The sequence below is a fragment of the Anser anser genome, assembly GCF_964211835.1.
Source record: "Anser anser genome assembly, chromosome: Z".
Taxonomy (NCBI): domain Eukaryota; kingdom Metazoa; phylum Chordata; class Aves; order Anseriformes; family Anatidae; genus Anser; species Anser anser.
The window spans coordinates 69,807,478-69,820,079 of record NC_139723.1 but is presented as its reverse complement, the minus strand read 5'-3'; the positions used below and the strand labels follow the sequence as shown (position 1 = coordinate 69,820,079).

At 38.2% G+C, this 12,602-nt stretch overlaps 1 protein-coding gene and 1 long non-coding RNA gene across 13 annotated transcripts in view; one reads left to right on the top strand and one right to left on the bottom strand.

Annotated features, from left to right (window-relative positions):
- Window positions 1-12,602, bottom strand: part of ARL15 (ARF like GTPase 15) — a 216,987-nt gene that overhangs the window by 57,773 nt on the left and 146,612 nt on the right. The window lies entirely within an intron of this gene.
- The window catches only part of LOC310889975, an 87,858-nt gene that overhangs the window by 26,097 nt on the left and 49,159 nt on the right, over window positions 1-12,602 (top strand). The window contains exon 2 of the long non-coding RNA XR_014576954.1: window positions 58-12,602. This exon is cut by the window's right edge and continues 49,159 nt beyond it. This is a non-coding gene — a long non-coding RNA (uncharacterized lncRNA). The remainder of the gene's footprint in view (window positions 1-57) is intronic.

The following is a 12,602-nucleotide window of genomic DNA, read 5'->3' as shown; positions in this document are numbered from 1 at the left end:
ATAGCTTCAACATCAGTAGGATTCTTTTTCTTAATTATTATTTTTATTCTTTTTAAGCTTACAGACTGAACTGGGTCATGCCATGCTGGTGAGCTGCATCAGGTACAGGGAGGCAAGGATGGAGCTGTGGATAGCATGCAAGCCTCCCACTCAGCTGATACAGAAGAGGGTCAGCAGCCAGAGAGAGAAGGGAGGAAGAGGAGGGAAGGTGGAGGCTGAAGCCGACGAGCACAGAATCCCCGGACTGACTGCTGGCACGACTGCTCAGGATCATCCACACTGGGCCAGGCACAGGACTGGGATCTTCATTTGGGGTGCCAGTGGAGCAGCACCACATCCCAGAGCTACAAGCCACCTGCCAGCTTGCTGAGCATCAGAAGAGCTCGCAGATGATCATGTCAAAGTGCCTTCATCACATTCCCCTGCACCTTCAGCTACAAAGTTCCACCAGCAAGCACAGAAACACACAATTAGCACCTCTGCTGCACCCGGGCAACTCTAGTGACAAACACTTTCACAATCTCTGGCTATAATATTTTATAGAGCACTTTATTTTAAAAGTATGATCTAATATATTGTGAGATTTGGGACGTTGTGTTACTATGGTTATAGGCTCCTCTGCTTTGTTCCCTTTGCAGGCAACAAATGAAAAATAGAGCGGGAGATCATACTGTTCACGGATATTAAGAGGTCCAGCACTGGATTCTCTTAACATAACGCTCTCTCTCTCCATAGTCAATGCAGGTTTATTAAAGGTTAGAAGAAAATAAATGGTTCTATGTAGATAGTGCAGGGGATAAGCTTATTTTTGCTAATTGAGATGGAAAACTTTTGAGGCCCAATTCCCACCTTAGGCTGCTTACTAGGTAACTTGCCAATCTTTAAAGCTGTTACAACTAGATTTATACTACTTTGCCAGACAAAATACACAAGGAATTAACTGGAATGATCACAAATGCATTCTTTAAAAATAAATAAATAAATAAATAAAAATGTAACTTATCCAGTTGCCAGAACTATATTTAAAATAAGAACATCTACCAAGAGTTTTATATGGCCCCCATAATTGCTGTACACCTATCCGAAACCAATCAAAACAACTAGAAGTCTATTTAGGAATATGGTTGGGAGACACTTTAATCCATAAATAATATATGAAACTGCCTAGGGAGGATTTTAAAAAGGGTTTTGTTGACATGGGTAAGAAATTTTGCACTAGTGAATAGAAATAGTTGAAAACAATGCAATCTTCTTTGGATAATAGATCATTTTATTGTCCAGTGTAAGTATTGTAAAGAAAACCGAAGAGACTCAAAATTATTGGCTCAGTTTAGAAATTATAACATTGAACAAATCAAAGTTGAAAAATAAAAGCTCAAAACAATACTGGGAGATGAGAGGTCTGGTCAGGTTTTAGACAGAGTATCCAAACAGCTGGAAAAGATGTTGATTCTCTGAGGGAACTTTGTAATGTATTTGACTCATGTTTTTGTGGAGCTGTGGATTATCCTGAGGGGTTTGAAAGGAGGAACATATGCCAAGAAGTTAAGAACATTATCTGGAAAATGATAGTATTTTACTAGTTTTCCAAGATAGCCAGCAACAGAATAAAGAAAAAAGAAGAAGAAGAAAAGAAAAAGAGGGAAAGAAAAAGGAAAGAGGAAAAGGGAAAGAAAAGAGGAAAAGGGAAAGAACAAAGGAAAAGGGAAAGAAAAGAGAAAAAGGGAAAGAAAAAGAAAATAATTGATGGAGTGGTCAAAATGAGAGCTTATCTACTAATGAAGGGGATTCTTTTGCTTTGGCTTCACCAAATACATGTAAGGCCATGTTTTCAAAACCCAGGCTTTCATTTCAAAAAATGTTTTTAAAATCAAATCAATTTTTTTTTTTTAAAAAAAGAATATCCATTCTTTCCTAATTTTCACAATCAGTGCACTTACATCCATTAAGATGATAGAAGAGAAATAAAATTCATTATTAATACAGCTCACATTGACATTTTTTTCAAGCCACATATGTGCTACACGTTAAGGGTAGTCTGTCACCTACAACATGTGTAATACTGTCTTCACAAGTAAATCTGTTTTATAATGATTATGACTTTAAAAACTATTTATTTTTGGAGATTTGCAATATGCTCTCTCTCATCATTTTCTAGTACTTTATGAAACTGGTAATTATGTAGATATTTTGTTTCTTTCTGCAATTACATGTTGTCATCTTAGATGCCAGCTTTACATAATTATAGATGTGGCTAGAATGGCTCACTACATCACTTTTCCAGGCAAAAGTTACGGTCTTCCCTTAAAAACGGCGCTCAGTTTTGAGAGGTGTCAAACTAGAATGCATGCTGTGTGTCTGGAAAATTTAATAATAAAGGTAAATATTTGGAAACTACTCACAAACTATTACCTCTTGTTAGAGCGATAAGGTGTAGCGTTTTTACTTCTATTTAAGTCACCCAACATTTCGTATTTGGTGAGGGGGAAAAAGACCATACTGGGTGCTTCTGGCAGGAACAGCTGATTGACAGGAGCCAGTGACAGTCACGTCCCTGCAAGAAGGGATGTGTCTGGTGAAGCCCGCCCAGGCAGGAAGGGGTGCAGACGGGCTTGGTGCGGGACACCATGCCCCAGCAGTGTCCCCAGACACAGAGCCCTGGGGTGACACAACACCCCCCACCCCAAGCTGTGCTTCCACACTGTACTGGTATCACAGTCCCACGTGCCAACAGAGCTGACAAGGAAATTAAACCATTGACCAAACAACCATGTTCAGCCTGATGGGAGCTCCAGAGAGCAAGAGAGACCATGATATGACGGCAAGTGGCACTGAGATCAAATGCAGTAGGACTGATTAATATGATACAGCCAAACTGATGGACTCAGCAGCCACTGGGCATGGAAGCCGAAGCATCAGTGCAAATACACTGGTCATACCAATTCTGAGAAAATTTAGGCAAGACGAGCACATTGGACAAGGTTGTCAGAGCCCAATTCTGTTCCCAGGAAATTTCAAAAGTGTTCTTGCTGTTAATTTTGTTTGGAGCAGGATGCAACTCTGCAGAAGAGCAATCAAGTTCAAATTGTTTGCAAGCTTAACAGTTTTAAGGCTGAATGATGAACACATCCAAACCTTCAGGGAAAAATTTTGCTTGCTCTTTTAGTCCAAATATGACAATTAGAGTTTAAGCGGCACAGTTGAGCAGATCCAAACACCAGTTTAAAATTCAGTCCAGAATCCAGAGCACAGCAGCCAACAGAGAAGTATCCTGGGACATCTAGATCAGTCCAAAGAATTTATAACACAAAAACAGCATTTACTTAATAATCATAATAAATGTACAAAAGCATGTTAATATAAAGGCCCAAAAAAGACATTCTATTTACCAAGATATAGAATTCTGACCAAATTCTGCAGCTGACAGTTAAACTAGAAAAAGCCTGGAACTGAGCTTTCTCTGCACCTTGAGAAATTACCAACTGAACAAGAGAACTGTAATTCTGAGTAGAAATTCAGTATCAAACATGTAATTAGAATACTTTTCATACAGTGAAAGACCTCAATCTATTTGAAAGTCACTGTTGTTTTTTTCCCCGACACCAAAACAAAGGTACACTGATCCACAAACAAAATCTTTACAATTACAACCAAAATGTTTTTACTATGTTCTCAATTTAAACCATATCCCAGTTTTGGATCTATTGCAGAAAATGAGGCAGTCTTTGTAAGAAGAGTTCAAACCCTTATGCACAAATATTTCTCCATTTCAGTACTAAGATGCGTCTGTTTTAAGACAATCAGATGTGACAGGTAGCACATTTATGGGAGACCAGTGAGTCCCTTGGTTACTTCGTGAGATGCAGGTCTAAAGGCAGTGTGACATCAACCAGCCGAGAAGTGCAGGAATCCCCTGGGACTAGCTGTCATGTCTCATCGTCGTTATGAAAGAAAAATGGTAAACAAGGAAGTAAGTCTGCAATTATGAATTTATGGATGTTTGTTAATGAGTATCTCAGACGTAGTCAGCTCCTTTTGGAGTATTTTTCAGATTTCACAGGCTATTTCAGAGTGGTCCTTCAGAACTGATTAAAATGCCACCACCATTAGATTATATGAGAAAAAAAAAACACATTAACATGTTAAAACAAGCTGTACGCAAATATACACTGAAAGCTTGTGGAACACACACACCCTGCAAATTTCAGACATCAGCTATTTCCAGTGGACAAACAATAACCCAGGGATTGGAAGAAAAAAAAAAAAAAAAAAGGAGAAAGGGATTTAATTCATAAAGGCACAAAAAAGAATGACCAAGAGGACTCTAAGGACCAAATTTAATATATTTCTGGTTTAAACCACACAGACAAAAATGAGGTATCAGAAATCATACATTGTGATTTATGCTAAAGGAATCTTTCAGAAAAATCCCCAGACAATCACACAAAAAGATAATGAGGATAAGATGATACAATTTAAATGCAGATCACCCAGACAGACACCCTCTCGGTCATTTAGTAAGTCCAGACAGATGGTTCTTGCAGCAGTTCTCTTACCCTGGCTATGCTTAAAATTAGGGTAATCACTTGGACAAAGCATAACCTAAAGGCAAAACCCAGCAAAATATTTTTTAAATCTTTTTTCTAAATGTTAATCTCAAGGATTATAAAAAAAATAGAATGCAACTTGAGCAGGAAGATATTAAGAGAAAGAGAGAAACACTGATGATTTATAATGAGTGCTGGTACCAGATAGGGGAGTAGGGGTTGGGATGGCAGTGGATAAGCAGTTCATAAAAGTGTCTTGGGCTACAGGTCATATACAATATAACACAATATCTTTTTTATGGGAGAGATTTAGCTGCATGTCTGTTTAATCCTCTGCTGCATGCCTGGGTATACATGCTATCCTTAAGAGATACAGGACAGCCTTGTTTCACGTACTGTATCCAGAAACTAGCGTAGAGTCGGAGTTTTACAATTGATGAACATATTTCAACCCAAATAAAAGTAATTTTTCCATCATTTTCTGGAAAAAGGAAAAAAAAAAAGGCAAACATTCACTGAACTATCTGACAAAGCCTTAAGAGCACACTCTCTAAGTAATAAAGAAAAGCGGGTCAGTGCTTATTGCAATAAGCTAAGTTCAAAGTAAGTAAACAAAATTTGTCTGAAACTGCATTTCATTTGAGTTATGGTGGGTGGGGGTAGGGAAGCAAACAAAACATTACTAATTGTACGTTTGATATGCTTGCCTCCTTGCTGATATATATGGGCTGCATACAGCATGACTCAACCCAATTTCCAAGCAGTCCGTCAGTAAGCATGTGGACTTGAAGACATTCTGGTCTAAGGACACAAGAGGCCCCATTTCTTCCCCTCTGTTCAGTATTTCACTTTGAAAAGTTGTCAGAGGGAGGGAGAGTACGACATTGCAGCTGCAATGCATTTCCAGTTAGTGGTGAATCTCCCCGTGCTGTTTCTGCAGACCCTCAGCCTAGCAAGCTCCCCAGCAGTGCTCACACATCCACAAGCTGGGCAGTGCTTATATGGAGGGCTGTTTTCCTGGCTCAAGCAATCCTAGTGACTGACAGAGCCAAAGAAGTGCTGAGTAAAAATGGATGCTGAGCTTCAGCATTGCAGATATCTGCTATACGTTATTGTACACGTTCAGGTCACCAGAGCTGTCGCTGCTCCAGCTCGGCACGTTGCAAAACCACCCATTGAGGAAGCAACACTGCCCATAAGGTTCAGAGATGCAGGGGACAGCTTTGTTCTGCACCTATTCCTGTTTAGACATTTCTGTGAAAACATGAAAACTATCTGATCCAAATATAAGTACTTCTATGCGGTATGAATGTAAGTGACCCAATGAGGAGACTGAATTTCAAAAATTCTCTTTAGCTGCATATTCTGAGAAAACACCTAGTGCACAGAAAGAAAATGGTATTTATAGAGTATTTCAGGTGTAATTACATGAATTATCACTAAAACATATGAATGAATTCAAGCATACTTAAAATAATAATCCTCCTTTTAGAATTAAAAAAGTAAATTACTTCACATGATACAAAACAGGACAAGGGATCCTGTTTTTGCACAAGTGACTTTATTTTATACAGAGCAAAATACCACAGCAAGATTAAACAGTCTTGCTGTGCAAGATGCATTGCATTCAAGCTGCCTTTGAAGCATGCAGCATCATAATGCTTGAATGTGGCACATCCCAAATCTTACATAGCATTTGATGTAGTTACAAGTGGCTTCCTTCTTTAAAATCTCAGATATAAATGGATCCAAGGGGAATGAGATATCTTCTTGCTTAACAGCTGTAGCAGGATATGAAGTTACTGTGCTGCAGATGTTTCCACTGTCATTCCCCCCTACACAAACTTTGAGCAAGATGGAATAGTTAATTGTGCAAGCTCCAGTACTTTCTAGCTCAAAGAAAAGGTTAGTTTAAACTGTCTTCACCCATAGGTTTCACTAACACATTGTACTTGGCTCAGATAACAATGAGGTGAACTTGTATTGCTGGCTATGCCACCTCTGCTCAGGGCCAGCCATAAATGTTTTGTGGGGCAACTTCTGAAACAGCTTGTGGCTGTTCCACACAGAATCTGATTTGGCCCCATTTTCCTTTTGGTTGTTACAATTATATTTACAATTGTAGACAGTAAGAAAGATGGCCCACTTTTGCTACAGAAAGCCCAGTATTTTATATTCTTGGTATTAGCAGACAAAGCTATGAAGATACAGCTGCTATTGTCAGAAATTCAGTCTTTCAAAGGAAAATGACCAGTACCACTCCCAAAGGAGGTTCTAATCAGCATCTGTATCAGGAATCTTCTGAGTCTAGGATTTTAGAAAAGTACAGTTAAGAGTCTGTAGCTCAAGCCTAGAAACTAAAGCAAAAACTTTGTATCAAAATGCATGAATACTTTCTATTTTTTCCCACCTCTGATACAGAATTATACCTTCTTGAACTGCTGGTATTAACAGCTTACAGAGATACCTGTCAAGTATCATTCAGAACGTGCAGTGGTTTTCTGTTGTATAGTCACCATAAGTCAGGCTCTATAGTAGTAAGTGTACACATAGTAGACACACTTAAATTCTACTGGCTTGAGAAATAATATAGTTAAGAGTTTCCAGCACTGGCATTTTTCCCCTCAGAAGAGGCAAAATTACTGCAGAATAGTAGGAACTGTGCACTGTCTGATCTTCTTATTTAAATCTAAACATTTATTCCTAACTTGGAGAATGACAAACAGCTTGCCAAAGGCATATGACTAAGGATTTGAGACAAACCTTACAGGGAAAATCTGCCTCTACAGATTTTGATCACTTTGACTTAATCAAGCCATAGAGAATGTTCTTGTCAGAGATGAGCGTGGTCTTTGCAGACACAGAGCATCGTAAGAAACAAAAGAAGAGTTACAGAATGGGAACTGTCTAGACAGTCAGCAGAAACTTGAGCATTAGCAGGAGGCATCAGCATGCCTCTGAGCCATGACAAGAGAGGATTTTGCTCTTTCCCTAGAGAGACTCCTCTCTTGAGCAGAGTTCCCACCTGTGAACAAAACGCATAATCACTCCACAACCTCCTAAGCTCTCTTGACAGGTCCTACCTACTGTGCGAGCTATGGCCCTGCCTGTGAGCGACCAAATCCCTATTCCGAAGGCATGGCCACAGCATTTAACTACTCAGGGCCCGTAGTTTGGCTGCTGTTACAGCAGCATGCGCAGAGCACAAGAGAGGGAAGCAGAGGGTTCTAGTTTCACGTCCTACCTTTGCTCTTATTCTGAACAAGGGAATAACAACATAATGGTTCCTGAATGTCCTTAAGAAGGAAAGCTAATAGTGTCCCATATTTCCTAATAACTCAAGCATCAGATTACTTCAATTCAAATTGTCATTTTTGTTTTACAACAAAAATCTGCAAGTTAATAGCTGTGGAACCACATGGAAAATAAACTGAGAAGAATGTTATCTTTAAAATCTTTAACCAAATAGGTATAACTTGATTTTATTTTTATTTGTGTTTCTCTCACATTTTTAAAAAGGTCAGTTGGGTTTCCATAAGTACATTTGCTTTTTCAAAAGGTGATTCTAGATGCTTATGATTTTAGAAAAGCAATAGTGTTTCAAACCAGGCTTGGGAAAAACCATCATAGACTCTATTCACCAACTGCAACACAGAAATATTTTCATATTGACCCTTCACCAACTGTAAACTATAGAGTGCATTAGCTATTTCCTGCTGGTACCTAAAGTTTAAACATTTGTGCATGGAATCACTAACCTGACAGTCAGCTGAGTCTACAAAAATTAGTTTGGGGTAGATTGCTCTGGTTACAGGAACTTTATTCAACATATTAGTGTTTATGTATATTAGCATAATATTTAAATGTATTCAAGGTGCTTTTCTTTTAATCTGAAAAACTCAGCAGCTCATTACCACTGGCAGTTAAAATGATCCTAGACTCGGTGGCAGCATGCCTAACCTCAAAATCATTGAGGTTCACTGCAGCAAGCAAGTCTCTAAATCTCCAAAGTGTCCAGTGGGGACAATCAGAATTGTGCTGATTGAGAGGAAACTACAACAAGGATACAAAAGGGTCACAACACCTAAACAAACACTGTGACTGAAGTCAATTTCAAACTTTCTATGTTTTGTAAACTACTAGGATTTTTATTTTTTTTTTCCCAAGGAAAAGCAAAATGAGATTCAACTTTCTCCATTTGTTTTCTCTTAAATCATCTAGTTTTCCAGTATTTACTCCTCATGCTCTGCCAAACAATATTATAATTTACAGAAGTTTTTGCTGATATAAAAAAACCTGGAAGCCCTCTCCAATGCCAAGCGACAGCAGTTTAGAGAGTTTAACTGGTGAGTAATGCACTGATGCAATACCGCAATGCAAATTTTTTTCAAAATATTTAGGACTTAGAGATTACTTGCGGAAATGGTTATGTTTCCTAACAAATCAAGTGTTTCAAGAACAGACCACCCAAATGTATTATCATAAAAAGATGTCAGTTACTTAATTACATGATAGAGCAACACATTTCTACTTCTCTCTCTCTCTCTTTTCTTCCCAACAAAATGTATCCTCTCTAGAGAGTAAAAGGTTTACAGCAGGAGGTGGGTTGAATTAACTTTGCTAGTAACCAATTTCCTCATGTTCCAATTATTTTGGAAATAGTTTAACTTGAACCATGATAATGTACATATAACACAAGGGAATGAAAACACTACCCCTTTTCTGCATCTGAAATGGCTTTGCTGAGACCACCTACAGTGACTTAAACTGTATGTACTTCCAGCTAAAGTTAAAAATACTTGTATTCTTTCAACTGTTATTTTATATCATTTCAATTTCCCCATGCAAATTGGTCAAGAACTACTGTATTGCTGCAGTCTGTGGTAGAAGTGAGATAATTCTTGGGATATTCTGAAGACATTAAAACCTGGTATCTCAGATTCACAACCACACTACTTTGAGAAAACATACATTTTACTAATTAATTGATGCCCTGTTGTAAGTTAGAAATAATTTACATCAAAATTAAACTGCACCATCATGTGCTGTCCTTTATTTAAGCCAGTAATCTAGCTCCCAATTCAGATCAGGTCTCCTACCTGTCAATGCAGCAAAGCACACTTCTTGTTAAAACTTTATACGGCCTTCACAAATGCCTTAATTTAAGTGTATATGACTAAACCTCTCCTCCATATCTTAATTCTCTCAAAATGCATAAAAATAATTTACTAAAATGCATACAGCAACAATATACCTGAATGTTTAGAGAGGTATCTACCAGCAACATTCCTTAAAAACCAGGGTATCCTAGTGAATATTAAACAGACACAGACTGTATTTTTCTATTCAAGAGCAAAGTGCTGAAACAACTACTTTGTACTTCACTATCTATAAGCCAGTATTGTGTGTTCATCACCATTTCACAGAATAGTAATGTCTACTAAAGGGACTATCAGCATCTGATGAGAAAGCAATATGTATTGGCAATCCATTAGAAAAGGGTAACAAAAGGACAAAGTATTTAAACAATTGAATTTCACAGCAGATAACTTTAGTGGGTGTCATAAAATGTGCTATATCTGTAAAAACATGAACATTCTGATGGGGAACTTGGAATAAAACTGGATCAGAGGTGCTCTGGCAGAGAGAGCAGGGAAAGAATAGGGATTTTGTAAAGGAATTCAGCCCTGGTCCTCCTCCTTTTCTGCGTGATTACCTTACATTTTCTTCTGGGGCTGTGACAAGATTTTTTTATTATTATTATTTATTTATTTAGTGCTATAAAGTCTACCATTTATTTTCACATATTCAGTGGATGACTACGCACATTTCATGGGTGGCTGTCCCATTGGTGTACTTTTTATATGAACCTGAGTTTTAGGGAATCCTATATCTCATCTGAAACTAATCTACTGTGTAAAGAAACTTCTATTTATCTCCTCTCTGCACTAAAACTGTTTAAACCAGATGTGTCAAAGTTATTCTGCAAAAAGGGGCTGAATTCCATTTTTAATTATGCCCCATGGAACAGGTCATAAACCTTGTGCTATCACTGACAAACTGTTTTTTATCCCTCTTGAAGAGAAGCTGCTTTGGTCCAATGACTAGCTACAGAAAACAGACCTATACAAATGAGAAAAAAAAAAAAAAAGCTTTAGTCCTCCTTTGTAAACAAAAAAAAAATAATCAGATGGAAAAAAGAGTATTAAATGTTAATGCAGTATTGCCTGGCAAACAGCTGGGTAGTATAATGAGACAGAACACAGCTTACAATGTGGAAGCAGAACTAAAATTTTCACTTCTCAGGAGGTATCCAACTTGCCAATTTCTGCAGCAGCAACTGGAAGAAGTTCCCAACCTTCCTGTGTGACGATGCTGTGTGGCTGCACTGTAAAATGGATCATAGTGGCACCCTAGAACAAACACCTCTCCCTGAAAAGAGAGGAGAGCACACCAAAAGGTGCTGTAAACAGAATTACTGAAAATTCTGCAGTGTTAATACAGATACTGGGAACGCAAACTTTCAGTTATGGAGTGAGGAAACAGCTATCAAGGACAGGGAGGGCAGAGGGGGGAGGGGGGGGACAGAAATTGAAATAAAGAATAAAAATCAAGTTAACTTATTAAATCCATTAGGTAACTGAAACTTTCTCTGTCAAGCTTTTCAAACTATGTGACACTGAAATTGTTGGAGCATTTTTCACTCCTCGCAGTAGTACATAGTTCCCAGTTGATGAGCACTGCTTCATACCTTATTTGCTGTTGACAGCCTCCCCTAAAATGTACTCATTTCTAAATTACTGGCTGGTTAAGAAAAACAAACAAACAAACAAACAAACAAAAAAAAAACACCAAGAAAACCCCACCAAGATTTCTGCAGTGAATATGACCATTCCTATTATCTGTACCATAGTATCAAATACAGTACCAGTATAGTGTACATGAACATATGAACAAAAGACAGTCAATAAGGCTGAATAAACTGGACAAACTTTATGTATGTGACAGCATCCATATCTGAGAAGTTAGTCTCTAAAATCAGGTGGGAACTTAAAAGAAGAGTTAAGAGGAGGAAAGACGGCTGTCCAAACACTATGATTAGATAAGCTTGTATGTTGAGATGTCTTTGAAAGAATTAGTTTGTATTATAGAACAGACAGAGTCCTAGGTCATAATGTCAATCTTTTTTCTACAAGTTACTTGGGAGAATGCCATCATTTATACTAACAGCGATGATCAGCAATATCTTGGATCTTAAAATACTCTTTTGCTGCTTTTCGAACACTTACTACATCTAATTCTGTGACTTGGTTTGGTACAATTTAATCTTCTCCTGTGTTTTGAAAGCTTTCAATAGACCTTTCAGAGGCAAAGCTTGCTACCTAAATCCTTATTAGGCACCTAAATAAAAGCCCTTTGCTTTTCACTGTCATGACATTCCACTTTCTCTCAATGTTTTATCAATAAGCTATTCCCTGAGATATTCTGCTAACAGTAGAAAATTATGTGCTACAACGCTGAGACAATGAAGACTAGGTAAAACTGATCATACTCCAGGATAAAACATACCATCATGCCAGAGGGAGATGGCACAGAAGACCTTAGGAGCAGCTCAACGAACAGAGAAAGCACAGGGTGTTGTGGAGTGTTAACCTAAGACTTATGCAAGCCCTGCTGCCTGATCTACATCCACCCGAGTGAACTTTTCACCATGCCCAGGAGTGCCTTCAGCCTGAACTCAACTTGATAGCTTCAGCTCTTCTTCCTTCAGGTAGCATACTCCTTTGCTATACTAAAGCAAGGCACAAAAAATTCTCGATTTAGTTGATCCATGGAATGAAAAGTTTGAGGAAGAAAGTATCGATCACATACTCGCTTTTTACCAACTCTGAAACCCATGGCCTGGTAGATCACTTGACTCGAGCAGAAAATTCTGCCTCTAATTCACAAGATTTCCTTCCTGATGTCCAGCATGAGCCATCCAAGCTACTACTTCTGGCTACTCCTTATGTCATGTCTCCTGACCAAGAAGAGGTTGACTAAGTGCTCTTCAAG